We start from the raw sequence: 16,471 nt of genomic DNA, 5'->3' as shown, positions 1-16,471 counted from the left end.
ACAGCTACTGATAAGGCACACTCTTCAGCTTAATTTGCATTATTACTATGCTCTCCATAACTTTGTTACATTTTGACAATCCACAAAACAATAAATCAAGCCCTGATTTTTAGTGTTTGGCAACTCATGGCGTACATACTCCCACAACGTCCTGTTCAACTTACATCACTGAAGGTAGAGTTTGGAAGAGATAGCACTGTAGCACAGAGAGGCAATGGATGTAATGCAGTCAAGTAATCAGGAAACTACATGTTGAGTGCTTATTACCTTTGTGTTCAATACAATCTATTTAATTATAAATTTATATGTTTTAAATTTTAATAAGAGGTGCATTCTGCAACCAGCTTGAAAAATTCCTGAAAATTAAATCCTTAGCTCTTGCAAGTTAGGACAAGCTGACTTCAGCACAACTATCTCCTCTTGAGCTACTTCTATCTCATTATGTTGAGATCATTTTCATCATAGTACTTATCAAAATCTAATATTAGAGGATCTACTGTATATTTTATTTTTTATTTCCCATACATCTATGGAACAGATACTCATGAGAGGAACAACCTTGCCATTTTTCACTGTGTTGTACCCCCAGCACCCAGACTAGTGCTGGCACCATGGTACAAACTCAATAGATATCTACCAGAGGCCGAATGAATTCAGAACATAAAATACCTGCCAATTAATGTGTAAAAGAAAAATAAACCATGGGGCGCCTGGGTGGCTCAGTCGGTTGAGAGTCCAACTTCAGCTCAGTTCATGATCTCATGGTTTGTGGGTTTGAGCTGTCAGCACAGAGCCTGGAGCCTTCTTCAGATTCTGTGTCTCCCTCTCTCTCTGCCCCTCCCCTTCTTCTTCTTCTTCTTCTTCTTCTTCTTCTTCTTCTTCTTCTTCTTCTTCTTCTTCTTCTTCTTCTTCTTCTCTCTTTCTCTCTTTCTCTCTTTCTCTCTCTATCTCTCAAAAATAAATAAACATTAAAAATTTTTTAAAAAAGAAAAAGAAACCAATAGAACCTGGTCAAAGGCAACAACAAGCATTTCAGATGAAAAAATTCCTGAGACCAATACACATAGAAAATAATCAACCTCAGCTGAAATTAAGAAAATGTCTTTGTTGTGATTATTATTCACCCTGTTCCTACCCTGCCCATAACTGGGGACGGTTTCTCACCCTACCTCTCCATTTGAAGATGAAGCTAATTTTGAAAGTGTGACCCTCAAATGTAGGTGTCCATAAGAGAGTCTGACTCAGGAGGCCTGTGACTGTATTCTTTAATAAGTACCTTAGGTGATCCTGGCAACTCAAGGATTTCTCTTTGAGAAGCACAATTAACTAAGATAGTTTTCTTAACCCTGGCAGAGCACAAGCATTAACTGGGGCAGGCTAACAGGGAAAAGGCGGACCTGGGAAGGTATTAACAATAGAGACGTTTGACTACTATTGCTTCTCCTTATGTACATTAATTGAAGCTTTTTTCCTGGCGCTTTTTAAGGATTAATTTTTTTCATGTGATTCTTGGCTGCCCAGTGAAACCTAAGGTCTAGTATGTAGCCAGTCTAACATATAAGAGAACAGTCCCAGTTAGCAGCACTTTCTGTTTTATCTCCACAAGCATAAATTATTTAACTGAAGATTGAGTTTATTGAGCTAGAGAATTATCGAAACTTGTGTCTTAAAAATATATTTCAGGGACGCCTGGCTGGTTGGGTCAGTACAGCATGCATCTCTTGATCTCACAGTGGTGAGTTCAAGCTACACATGGGGCATTGAGCCTACTTAACATATATTATATGATCTGATCTTTTCTACTGTCTCTTTCAAAATATGTTTATGCATTTAACAGACAAAAATGTCTTTGACTTTGTACAGATAGTTGACTGTGGTTATTGTAAGCATGGACTGCTAGCTGCTCCTAGCCAGCCGTGTGACTTGGAACAGATTCTCTAACCCTCGTGCCTCAGTTTCCCCACAAGGACTGTTGTGAGGATTAAGTGACTCTATACATGTGAAGTCCTTAGGACAATACCTGGAAGCGCATGAGTCCTCTGTTTGTATTCCTGTTATTAACCAGCAGGATAGCTCTAGCTCCAGGACTATATACCCTTAAGAGGAGAGGGAAAGATCAATACCGAAAAAGAAAAGCCAACTAATGATTTTAAAAATTGCACCCATCCATATCAGTATCTGTACTAGCTAACCGTTGCTAGCTTGATAATAACTGCAATTTAGCCTTTACACAAATCACATGATGTGTTCTATCAGTTCTCACTAACTGCAAAAGAATAAGATTCTCTTCAAGGCTTCCAATGAGATGAACTTCAGGTGATTTTTTATTATTCTGGAACCAGTCGAGAAAATTTCAAGTGGCAGCCAGCACCATCTTTCAAATGATTTCTCAGAAATAGGGGGAATTATATCTGTTTCACTTCAGACCATTCACCAGGGAAGTGAAGCAAATTCTAAAAGGCAAGTAGGTCACTGGGAGAAAAATTCTAAAGGCCAATTATATGGCACTGCTATCATGATCTTGGAGACACCTGACCAAATTGTCCCATATTCCCCCCAAAGCTGTGAGGTTGTTGACAATTCAGTTTACAAAGTAAAATAGCAATATGTTATATTCCAAGTAATATTATTTGGCTTCACATAGGTTTTGTTGTTTATAAAAGTGAGATCATATTGTATTTCTGCCTCGTGGGTTTTTTTTTTTTTTACCCAGAATTATATTTTTGAGATTCATTCTTGTTGATTCATTTATCTGTAGTTTGTTTCATTCATGCCTGTTTTGCCTTGGAATGAATTGGCTGAAATGTACTGGTTATTTTATTTTTGGTGGACATTGGGGTTTGTCTAATTCTTTGTTATTACAAGCAATAGTGGTATAATCTTTTTTTGTATATACACATGTGTTGAAATTGTAAAGAAAGCAAGAGAATGATAAACACAAGATTTAGGATAGTGGTTCCTCTCAGAGGTGAGAAAAGGGGACGAGCATTAGAGAGAGGGTTGTAGGACCATCAAAGTTATGATAAGATTCTACTTTCTTAAGGTGGGCATGTAAATAGAGTTCATGTGTGTGTGTGCATGCGTGTGTGTGTAGATACATACATACATATATACATATCCATACATTTTATTATGTATATGCATCTATACATAGAAGATTCTCATGAGCATAAGTCTGGACACCATTCTGGAGGGTTTCTATCAACTGCTGCACTATTGGAAATTAATTTCCTTTCATGGTGTATAGGGAAATTAGCTCAGGTTATCTTTTATCCAAAGAAAGAAATGAGCAAGCCAGTGTGAATTTCCAGAGGCCCTCCTTTCCTCCATTTTTTTTGTTTTCTTTTTTTATTCTCTCTCAAGAATATCATCGTATTCTTCTCATTCTTTTCTTTTGGAATTGCATCAGTACAGCCCATTACTCCCTCCCTGGGCATCCTGGAAAAAAAAAAAAACACACAGCAACAGCACAAATGATTAAATGAAGAAACCTTAACCATATTGTTTAGGGAAAGGTCTTCTGAGCCTTTGAGAGAGCAAGGCAGGACATCGCTGCCAACTGCTCCTTCCTCAGGTTCTTTCAGGTGCATTTATCCAGAGTTCCAGCTGTTGCCCTGCCCGGAATATCTTGGTTGGTCAAGAACATTCTAAGTGTAGCCAGACTGTCCACAGAAGAGCTTTATGTTTTTTGTTTTCTGTATTATTTTTCATTACCTCTGAGCCTCATGGGTGGCACAGCTTCAGCTGTAATGGTGTCCACATCAAGCCCATACAGGCGGAGATAAATGTACCCAGCACCTGCTTCGTAATTGAGTCAGTTGCAGAAAACAAACCATAGAGCAAGAAGACTTACCTTACTTGGACTTACTTGGTCAGAATTTCTCTCTCCAAGTCATCTACTCTGACCAACACTGGTATTTCTCTCCGGTTTCCAGATGAAAAAAAAAGAGTCATAAAAATAGGAAGAAACTTATCCAGGGTCATTATAAATGGAAGTGATAGATCATTTAAAATACCAGTGAATTCAGCGTCACTCCTTACAGGGAAATACAAATCAAAACCACAATGAGATACCAGCTCACACTGGACAGAGTGGCTAAAATTAACAACTTAGGAAAAAACCGACGTTGGCAAGGATGTGGAGAAAGGGGAACGCTGTTGCACTGCTGGTGGGAATGCAAACTGGTGCAGCCACTCTGGAAAACAGTATGGAGTATCCTCAAAAAGTTAAAAATAGAACTACCCTATGACCCAGCAATTGCACTACTAGGAATTTATCCAAAGGATATAAAAATGCTGATTTGAAGGAAGCACATGCACCCCAATGTTTATAGCAGCCCTATCAACAATGGCCAAATTATGGAAAGAGCCCAAATGTTCATCAATTGGTGATTAGCGCGCGCACACACACACACACACACACACACACACACACATGCACACTGGAATACTACTCGGCAATGGAAAATAATGAAATCTTGTCATTTGCAACAATGTGGATGGAACTGGAGGGTATTATACTAAACAAAATAAGTCAGTCAAAGAGAGACAGATATCACAAAATATCACATGATTTCACTCATGTGGAATTTGAGAAACTTAACAGATGAACATAGGGGAAAGGAAGGAAAAATAAGATAAAAACAGAGAGGAAGGGAAACCATAAGACACTCTTAGATATAGAGAACAAACTGAGGGCTAATGGGGGTGGGGAAAATGGGTGATGGGCATTAAGGCACTTGTTGGGATGAGCACTGGGTGTTGTATGTAAGTGATGAATCACTGGATTCTACTCCTGAAGTCAAGACTACACTGTTTGTTAAGTAACTTGAGAATAATAATAAAAAAAAAATACACCAGTGAATTAAGCCAAGGAGTTTAGTACCTGGAAATGTGAGCCAGAGAATGAAAATGTAAGAAGCATCTAATCTGGCACCTTTATTAAATTAATTAATTAGTTAATTTTTCTTTTTTCAATTGATGTATAGTTAACACACATTGTTTGTTATATTACTTTCAGGTATACAGCAGGTGATTCAACAATTCTATACATTATGCTATGCTCACCACAAGTGGCACTTTTTTTTTTTTTAACGATGTAGAAACTGCAGTCTAAACAGGGTAAGAATATTATCCAAGATCACATAAAGACAAGAACTCTAGTCTGAATAGCCATCACTTTTTCCCACTAGGCCACTGACTCTCAAAGCTGGTTGCATTAAAATTACCAGAGGGAGCTTAAATCAAAACAGACAAAAATATAAGGACACAGATTCTCAGGACCAAGTATGAAGCGAGGTCTGGGACCCTGTGTTTTGTTTTTGTTTTCATGTTTGTTTGTTTTTGAAAGCTACCTGGGTGAGCCTAACGCGAAGCCTAGGCTGAGAAACACCAAACAATATAGTAGCGGTTCTCAAAGAAATCACTCAGCGCTAAGTCCTACCCTCAGAGTTTCCCATTCAATACTTTGGGATGGGGCCCAAGACTTTACGTTTCCAACGGGTTACCAAGTGATGTTGATGTAGCTGGTCTGGGAACAACACTCTGAGAACCATGCACTGGGTAGGGATATATTTGTTGGGAAAGTTGGTCTTACATGCACAGTCTTTCAAGCCCATCAGGCTGCGTAAGAATGGACCTTGGGCCTGGAACACAAAGAGGAAAGGTGCCACACAGCCTGTGTCTGGCTTATCAGTGTGTGTGGGAATATCTTTCCTTCTTCCAGGCTCAGTGAGCACTCTTTTGTCTCTGTTTAAAGTATGTGGCACCTTATGGCACCTGTCCAGCCCCACTGCTGTATCTGTCCTCCACAGGGAAGGTCAGGGTTCCTTTCACTGTGGCACAAAAGGGATGCACATAAGTAAATTGCCCTGTATTGACTGCCTGGAGAGACCCCTCTGGCCACCTGGGACCATGGACAACTACTGAGGCTGCTCTTGCTCTGTCTCTTCTCCATGTGAATAGAGCCTTGTTCCATCCAGGACGTGACTGCATTGTATTTTCCTTGGTGACTCTGATATCAAGATGCAATGAGCAGAAGTGTTTAGAGTCCTCCCTGGGATTGGTAACAAGCACTGTATACCCTTGGGATTGATAACCAGTGCATGGTACTCTACTCAACAGTAATAGTACCTAGTGATTAAGACTGCCTGGATTAAAAATCCTAATTATGCCACTTACTAGGTGGTAGAAGGTGGATAAATTACTTATCCTGTAGAGTGATGATTATCAACTAGGCTGGGGTGTGGGGTTTATTCTCCCTCACATGTATTGGGAGACTTTTGGAAGTATCTGGAGACATTTTTGGTTTCCACAACTGACAGCCTGTTTCAATAGCATCTAGTGAGTAGAGTCCAGGGATGCTACTAAACATCCTACAATGACCAGAATATACCCTCCCACCAAAGTATTATCCAGCTCAAAATGTCAATAGTTCTAGGGTTGAGAAACCCTGCTCTATATATCTTTAGTTTCCTCATCTGTAAAACGAAGATTATGACATATATGCCTAGTAAAGTTAGCGTGAAGATTAAATAAAATATGGCATTTAAAGAAATTTGCATGGTATCTAGCATAGAGAAATCACCTCCCTCCCTCCTTGCTGCTGGATGTAACAGCTTATTAAGAACCAGGCAGTTACCTAAATGCTTTACGTATATTAACTCATTCAATAATTTTAGTAACAAATTATGAGGAAGGTATTAATGTTATTCCCATTTTGTAGATGAGAAGGCTGAGAACCAAAGAAGGTTATTAATGTGCCCACAATCACACAGCTAATAGGTGGTAGAGACCTGGACCCAGGAGTGAAGCTCCAGGTTATGATCATAGTCACAAAACCAGATGGCCTTCAGTAATAAGTCACTGGCCAAACCAAATGATGGCCAAATTAGCCTTTTGTTGAAGCACATCTCAGTTTTCCTAATGCATTAGGAATCTTTCTGTCAGAAAGTAGAGCAGCTCCAATGTTGAGTACGTTTTCCTGTGATACTAACATTGGAGAAATTTGACAATATGGTAAGTTGTTGGATCACTATCTCATAGGCCTTTAGGTCAGAACCATGATTCAGTTTACCAGATGTCTCCAGCAGCTGACACAGAGCAGGTACCTGCATAAATGTTTGTTGACTGAATCAATATTTGCTGAGTTCAAGTAGAGAAATATTCAAAGGTCTAGCTCCTACGGTGTTTTGCTTGTTTGTGGTCAGAAAGTAACATCTGCCATCCAGATTCCTAGACTTTTCCCAGGTGTTTGGTGGACACTTAACTGGGGTTGGTTGACTTCACTGTGAGTAAACATGTGCTCTCGCTTCTTTTGTGCTGAGTAATGGTTTCACAGGATCTCATTTCACAGATAAAATGCCGTATTGATCATTCTATTTTAGGATTTGGTACAGAGATATTGGAGCAAGAATTGGCAAAATGCAACTCGAGGGAGAAATAATTCTGTTTCTCATGGAAATATTCTGTTTCTAAATTTGCTCCTGAAGACAACATAGGGAAATCAAATGTGTGAGTCAGGCAAGATTGTAACACCATTAGCTCTAAACTATTTAAATGACAAATAAGGTTACGGAGACAGGGTTACATCTGGGACACTCACTCTTTCAGGGGAGACTTTAGATGTGTGCCAGCCTCACGACAGAGACAGGCAGATGGTAATTAATAGCATTTTCCCATGAGGTGGGAATAAAATGAAAAAGATTTGTAAGTGCTTACTTCGTTACCCACAGAGAGGTGGTAAATAAAAATACCATTAATCTAATATTTCAAAAAGATGAAAAGAGGTATGTTTTCAGATAGCAGAAATGTCAAAATTTTACTTTATAAAGTTTAAAAGAATATGACCTATTTTCCCTACCGTCTTATAAAAACAATGCATTTTTATGCGGAGTTGGGTTTAAATAATTAGTTACATGACTGTGTATAACAAAATAATACTCTCCAGCATTACTATCTTCTTTGTTCCTTCTAAACTTAAACCAAATGGCTCTAGCTTGCTGTTCTTTCAGTTCAACTATCTTTGCTATTCCTCACAGTCACTTTTTCTGATCCTTATGGTCTTATTTATGGTGGTCTTTCCTTCTATTCTTTAATTTTTACTTTTTAAAATTTTTATTCATTTTTTAATTTATTTTTTAATTTATATCCAAGTTAGTTAGCATATAGTGCAACCATGATTTCAGGAGTAGATTCCTTAATGCCCCTTACCTGCTTACCCCTCCCCCTTCCCACAAGCCCTCCAGTAACCCACTGTTTGTTCTCCATATTTAAGAGTCTCTTATATTTTGTCCCCCTCCCTAGGGAGTTTTTATATTATTTTTGCTTCCCTTCCCTTATGTTCATCTGTTTTGTATCTTAAAGTCCTCATATGAGTGAAGTCATATGATATTTGTCTTTCTCTGACTAATTTCGCTTAGCATACTACCCTCTAGTTCCACCCATGTAGTTGCAAATGGCAAGATTTCATTCTTTTTGATTGCTGAGTAATACTCCACATCTTCTTTATCCATCCATCAATCGATGGACATACGGGCTCTTTCCATACTTTGGCTATTGTTGATAGTACTGCTATAAACATTGGGGTTTATGTTGGGCCTGTGCCCCTTTGAAACAGCACACCTGTATCCCTTGGATAAATACTCAGTAGTGCAATTGCTGGGTCATAGGGTAGGCTTCTTCCCTCAGATGAAGTCTGGGAAGCCAGATGACTAAGCTTGGTAAAATGGTTTTGAACGTATGAATAAGCAGGTTCTGAATGAAACAGTGGAGGCTTCTCCTCTAAGAGAAAGAATTACATCATCTTGATGACTTGTACTTTCCCTCTTAAGAGTTATTAGGCCCTAGGATAATGCGATCAAATCAACATTCGATTAGTGTGGTTTTACTGTATTTTTTAAATAAAATTAATCTCATTATCTACCCTTAAAAGAATAAAATATCTGGGTCAAATTAATTATGCTTCTGAGTTTTACATTTGGCATCAAATTATAACCACACAATAAGGCTGATATTCTTATTCCATGTTTTCAAATAATAAAATGATTGTTCAAATGCTTTGCTGATTTTCCAAGAGCAAGCAAAGAGTTATACTCAACTTGGCTGTGTAGATCACCAAAACTGAGGCCTCATCCCTGATGAATTATATCAGAATCTCTAAACATTTTAGTCTAAGCATCAGCATTTTTTAAAAGCTGAACAGGTGCCATTTTCAATAGCTTCAACATGTACCAAATAGCAAAGAATAAATCTAATAAAAGATGTACAAGACTATTTGCCACTGAAAACTATAAAATGCTATACAGGAAGACTTAGGTAAATACATCATATACATGAGGAGGAAGAAGGCAATATTCTAAAGTTGTCAATTCTAAACCGATCAACTCAATGTAATCCAAATCAGAATCCCACCAGGTTTGCTTTGGTAGAAATCAACAAATTAATGCTAATAAGTCAAATGTAACCAAGAGTATCTTTTTTTTAAGTTGTATTTTTATTATTATTTATTTTTGAGAGAGAGACAGAGTTCAAGCAGGGAAGGGGCAGGGAGAGAGAGAGTGAGAAAAAGAATCCAAAGAAGGCTTCCGGCTCTGAGCTGCCAGCACAGAGCCTGACACAGCGCTCGAACCCAGGAACTGTGAGATCATGACCTGAGCCGAAGTCACATGATCAACTGGCTGAGCCACCAAGGTTCCTGAAGAGTACCTTGAAGAAGAAAAAATCTGTAGGACTTACACTCAGATGGCAATACCTATTATGAACCTATAATAGTTAAGTCAGTGTGATATTGGTACAAGGATACACAAATGGAAAGATAAAACAGGAAAAAGAATCCAGAAACAGACCCAGACATATATACTCACCTGATTTATGACCAAAAAAAAAAAAAAAAGACTGTTATGATTGGGAAAGGTAAATGAAGCTGGGTCAAATGGACACCCAAATATAAATATATATATATATCTTGACTCCAACCTCACAGTGTATGCAAATGCTAATCCCAAGAGGATTGCATATCTAAATGAAGATAAATAGGGGTGCCTGGGTGGCTCAGTCGATTAGGCCTCCAACTTTGGCTCAGGTCATGATTTCATGGTTCATGGGTTTGAGCTCTGCATCAGGCTCTGTGCTGACTGCCAGCTCAGAGCCTGGAGCCTGTTTCACATTCTGTGTCTCCCTCTCTCTCTGACCCTCCCCTGCTCACACTGTGTCTTTCTCCTTCTCTCAGAAATAAATAAAACATTAAAAATTTTTTTAATGAAGGAAATAGAATCGTAAACTTTCAGAAGAAAAAAAGTAAGAAAAATATATTTATGAACATAGAACAAGTAAAAATTTCATGAATTGACACTAAAAACACTGTAAATAAAAATCTGATAAATCAGGCTATGTTTGAGTTAAGAACTTCTGTCCAGCAAAACAAAACATTAAGGAAATTTAAAAGAGAGCCCTGTAGTGGGTGAAGATATTTACAATACACAAATCCAGCAGAACTTCATACCAGAATGTATTAAGAACTCCCACAAATCCAAAAGAATAAGACAAAATTCATTTGGAAATTGGGCATAAGACTGGAGTAGTAACTTTAACCCAGCAGTTATATAAATGATCAGTAAGTATAGAAAAAAGTATTCTATTAAGTATCAGGGAAATGCACCTTAAACCACAATGCAGTATGATTACATACACACCAAAATGGTGAAAATGACAGACACTCAATATCAAGTATAGATGAAAATATGGAGGAACCAGAACTCTTACACACTACAGGTGGGCATGCGCAACAGTATGACCACTTTGCAAAACTGCCCGGCAGTATCTACTAAAGCTGAACATGCAAATGCCCTATGACATTTCCCAACAGAACTCCACTCCCAACAGAAATCTGTCCCAACAGAAACTTCCCTGCAGACACCAAAAGACACGTCCAAAAATGCTCACAACAGCACTATTTAACATAGCTCAAAGCTATGTTCTGAGCTCAAAAGCTCAGAAAAGGAACCAATTGTCCATGAAGAGTGGAATGGATAAATTCTATATTCACACAAAGGAACACCATAAACAGTGAGAATCAACATACTAACCCTCCACACAATATGGAGAAATCTCACACAAAATGTTGAGTGAAAGAAGCCAGACACCAAAGATTATATTCTAATTACTCCAATTATATGAATGTCACAGATAGCCCAAACTCATCTATAGTGTGTTTGTTTTGTTTTCACAATAAAGGATTTATTTTAAATGCTTCATCTATAGTGTTAGAAGTCTGGAAATTATTTACCCTTTGTCAAGGGTCATGACGTGCATTATGTCTATGCCGAGGGGCATAGAAGGAGTTTCTGAGATGCTAATAGGGTTCTATTTCTTGATCGAGCTGTATGCTAATGATGTGGACACTTCTCTTTGTGCATGTAATATTCAGTAAAAATTAATACAAATAGAAGTCTCTCTGTATCATTCTATGTAGCCAGAGTTGAAAACCACCTGTCTAGAATTCATATGAGGTTTCCTCCCTCTCTTTCTTCCTTCTCTTCCCAGACCAACCTACCCAAGCCTCCCTGCAAAGTGTCAAGTGCTCTGGGTACAAAAGATGCAAATAGGAGGAAGCCATCATCCTTGCCTTCAGGAAGCTAAATGTTTTCTCATTTATTAACTTCAGCTTGCCACCTGACAGTAAGACTCACCTGTGTACACTGCAGTTGAAAGGCACAGTTGTTATTAATTACAGCTGCAACAAATATCCTCATGACCTTCCTGAATAATTACAGTACTAGTGCACAGGACATGACCACATCATGGGCAGAGTCAACTGCAACAGGTAGTAACTATGTAGGATTGCGTTGGGTACCATTTGACCCCAGGTGTCACAGAGTATGTATAATAATGAACTGAGTTACTGGCACCCACAAGATGGTTCCATTGTAATTTGCATAGGGACCGTTCCCATGCTCTGTGGGATGGTCCTATTGCCAGGCAACACCACATGCTTTCCTGAGCATAAATATTGATAATCCTCATTTTCTTGGTCTGTATTTTGCAAGCAGTGTGTGAAAATTAGACTCTCAGCTCTTCTATTTCTTACTTCTTCCACCTCTCTCCACACTCTTACTCTGAAACAAACAAAATAATAAGCAATGTTTCTGCAGAATATAGACTTTGCATTTTCAAAATACTTCTCCATATGCAAATCTTTGTCCTCAGGTGCTTCCAATAACCAAGGCACCACCTGACCTAGAAAGTCAAAGCCAATCATCTTTATCTTTCACAGCACACTCTGTCTTTTAAGAACGTGGTCATTGATTATTTGACCATGGTCATTATGCCAAGGTTTGCCTTCATAAACAAACAAAAGATGACCTACCCTTGGCCTGAATCCTGCCTTTAGTCTATATTCTCTCTGACTGCTGTCACCAGAAAATCTAAATAGTCAGGTGGAAAAGGGCCCTGACAAGTTACCAATGACTTCACACTTGCGCACAAATTATTTCCTGCCTATACCTTCCCCCTAACCTAGATAAATGATAAGAACATTTATAATGCTTCCAGGAAAGGGATTCTCATTAGTTCACTGATTCTGACCTCCCCATTCAGGTCCCAGACTACATGTTACCTTCCAAGGCAGCCTGCCCTTACCCTTCCAGAATAGTTTAGGTCTCCATGTTATTAACCTTCACAGATTCATATAATTTTCTTTGTATCACTTGAAAGTAATCCATGTTTCTAATTATTTATCTTATTCACTGATGTATCTCCAGCAGCTTGCACAATGCCCGGCTCATAGTTAGATGCTCCATAAATATTGTTGTATGAATAAGTGAGTAAATGAGTGAGTGAGTAAACGCCTCCTGAAGAACCTATACTTTTTTTCCCCAAGACAGGAAGAGTTTTTTTTTTTAATTCTGTAAGATTATTTTCTCTTGTTCTAAAGTACATTATCATTTGCTCTGTTCCCAGTAGAGATGAATAGCAAACAGGTGGCTAGCAGCTCCCATGTCAGGGCCCTTCGTATGATCATAAATCATGAAAAGATACTTCTTCTAAAGTATTTACGTCTTGGTGGTTTTCTCTGAAATCTCTTTCTCTGAAAGAGCTAGGTCATGATGTCAGCTCCAGAAGAAAAAAAAAGGGAAGAATATGGAGTGAAATCATCTATGTCCTCTTGGTTGACATTAGATTGGTACTTGTGACCCTGATGTGCTGAGATATTTTTGAGATCCTGACTAAGACTTTCCAACTTTCTAACCTTGGGTCTCTCTACAAATTATGAAACTGGATGGGATCAAACACAGGGTACCCTACATGTATATATCTTTATATCTTTGTTCATTCATCCATTTAGCATTTATTTTTAAGGGCATAGAATGTGCTTAGTCTTGTGCTAAGCACTGGAGACCCCAGCAAGGATGGAGAGAAACTGATTTCAAGGTCCAGTCAGGACTAGAGAGAAGGTGTGGTTAGGGAAGTCTTTTGGGGATACCGATTGCCTGGATCAGTGGTTTAGCACCTATTGTAATCAACTGAAGGGCTTGTTAAACACAGATTGCAGGAGCACACCCACATTTTCTGATTGTCTAGTGGGACCCAAGATTCCATATATTTAAAAAAATTTTTAACGCTTATTTATTATTGAGAGACAAAGAGTGTGAGCATGGGGGCGGCAGAGAGAGGGGGAGACACAGAATCTGAAGCAGGCTCCAGGCTCTGAGCTGTCGGCACAGAGCCCGATGCAGGGCTCAGACACATAAACCGTGAGATCATGACCTGAGCTGAAGTCAGGCACTTAACTGACTGAGCCACTCGGACGCCCCAAGATTCCATATTTTTAACAAGTTCCCAGGTGATGCTCAAGCTACTGATCTGGGGACCACACTTTTGTGGCCACTGACTTGGATGAAATGGAATATCAAGTTAGAACATAGTTAGACTTCATTAATATTTGCTGGACAGATACATGAATGGATGGATCAATCAATCAGCCAATCATTTGAACTCCATCACTCATCAGTAGCGTAAAGCCCCAGTAAAAGGAGGCCACAGAGACAGACTTTACAGGGGCTTATTTATTGGGCAGTAATGAAGGAGTCTGCCCTTCTCTCCCTGTGGTCCCTAACATGACTCATCACTAACAAATGGTATGGCTGGAATTAATCAGGCTGCTTTTCCTATTTATGTCTTGCTCTATCTGGAGTTGCAATGGGCATTGCCTCCTCTGGAGCATAATTTGGGCTGACTCATTTCCCAAGTCCCTGATAGAAAGGTCAGTATGGCTCCAGTTTACAGCTGAAGGCATATCAGGAGCTATCGATCATGAGTTGCACATCAGAGAGATTAGCCACCCTCGTTTGTGTTCCTTCTTGGATACCCTGCCAAGAATCCAGCAGCTCAGTTGAATTAAAGGTTAAAAACTCACATTGATATATGTCTGTGGATGGAATAGGCAGTCAGCAGCATAGAAAATTACATGAGTCTAGTAGAGAGCGCATAAGCTTTGCTTGCATCCACGCATAGGGGGGTGTAAGTCCTGATCCTGTCACCTAAGACTTAGATGATCAACATGCCTGGCCCTTAATTCCTTCATCTCTAAAATAGGCATAATGGGGGCGCCTGGGTGGCTTAGTCGGTTAAGCGTCCGACTTTCACTTAGGTCATGATCTCGCGGTTCGTGGGTTCGAGCCCCGCGTCGGGCTCTGTGCTGACTGCCAGCTCAGAGCCTGGAGCCTATTTCAGAGTCTGTATCTCCCTCTCTCTCTGACCCTCCACTGCTCACGCTGTCTCTCTCTCTCTCTCTCTCCTAGAAATAAATAAAAATATTTTAAAAAAATAAAATAAAATAGGCATAATGGTCATAATGAGCTCATGAGATTGTTGCACATAATGTCCATAACGTGCTTAACACAATACCACCCTCCTCTTAGCCATTCAACACATTTTGCCTAGCACTGTTATTCATTAGCTTCTCAAACCGTCTTCATCTATTCATGGTTTTATACATTATTTTTGTAAATAATAAACTTAGATTTGGCCTGCACCCTCCGATTGCCTTTAGACTGGGTCTAGGAGGAAAAATTTCACTGCTTGGGTTTTCATTTCTGAGCCAGAGAATGGGGTGATTCACATACAGCTAACTTCTTTTTGCCACACAGTGTAAAGATTTCTACTCTGGGCCAGGACTCATTCCCTGTTAAAGGTGCCAAGAAGAAAAGCTGTAAAAGATGAGCACTGTCTTCCTTATAATCAACTTGAAAAGGTAAAGGTACAATGTCCAGTTTCCCTCCCACTGCCCCCAAATCTTCTCCTGAATCCAGCAGTATTCCCTAGGATATGAACAACTAAATGAATAATGGTCCTTATCCGCCTGGGAGTCCAGCACCCCTGGTTTCCAGTCCCGATTCCACCACTAAAAGTTGGGTGATCTTGGAAAAGCTACTTAAAGCTCTGTCTCTGTTTTTATTATTCTTAACATAATAATATTACTAATGATTATTGTGAGGATTAAATTAATCTATTTGCCAATACTTGAAAAATACCACGTGCTCCATAAATGTTGGGTATGTGAACTCTTAGCATCTTATCCTGTTATGTGACCCTCATTTTAATATTTCTGGATTTGTTGAAGGAGTCCGTGCCCTTCAGGATTGGAATGGTTTCAATTATATCCCCTTTCAACCTCCTCTTTTTAATATAAAAGCTCTAATCCTTTTAGAGAGCCCACATCTCTTTCATCCCTTTGAATGTTATACTCGCCCAGCAATTTCTCGTCAAGCTACTTCTTTGGTCTTGCTGGCAACACTAAATAAGGCCTTTCTGAGGTAGGCCTTTCATCTACCCTGCCAAATGCAGGGCCTTGTCCATAATAGGCACTCGATATATATTTGCTGAATAGATGAATGAATAAATGCAGCCAAGACACATTCAAAAGTAATCGTGGCATTAAACTAAAAATAAGGCAGCTTTGTTTCTCTGTAGACATGCAATGGGGCTAAATTACTACATCCCCTTCAAAGAATTGTTCCAAATCAGTCACTCATAAGGAATTGTACAAAGCTCTTATTAATCATAATGCTATGATGAAACACAAGGGTGGGAAAGAGGACTGTCTCCTCTGCATTGGGCATCTCTTGGTTAGTACTCTGGCCAAAAATCCGTAACACCTAGACACAGCCAACATCAAAAGGAAAGCACCTCAGCTCTCATCTCCAGGTGCTTATGGTGACTAAAAATTGGCAAAAATCCACCAATTCTGGAATCCCATGGACTTCTAGTGAGCTTTTGAAAAGATGTATTAGATCATTTTACTCTCTTGTTTAAAACTATCCAATGACATTCTGTGGCGCCTAAAACTCAGACTCCTCAATGGCCCTGCTTACCGTTTTGCTCCAGCATGGCCCCAGAGAGCCACCCCCTCAACCCACCCTGATCTATCCCTTAAGACAGAGGCCGGCAAACTTGTTCGGTGAAGAGCCAGAGA

The sequence above is a fragment of the Hyaena hyaena genome, unplaced genomic scaffold (genome assembly GCF_003009895.1).
Source record: "Hyaena hyaena isolate Hyena2069 unplaced genomic scaffold, ASM300989v1 scaffold_665, whole genome shotgun sequence".
NCBI lineage: Eukaryota > Metazoa > Chordata > Mammalia > Carnivora > Hyaenidae > Hyaena > Hyaena hyaena.
Note: the sequence above shows the minus strand (reverse complement) of the source record.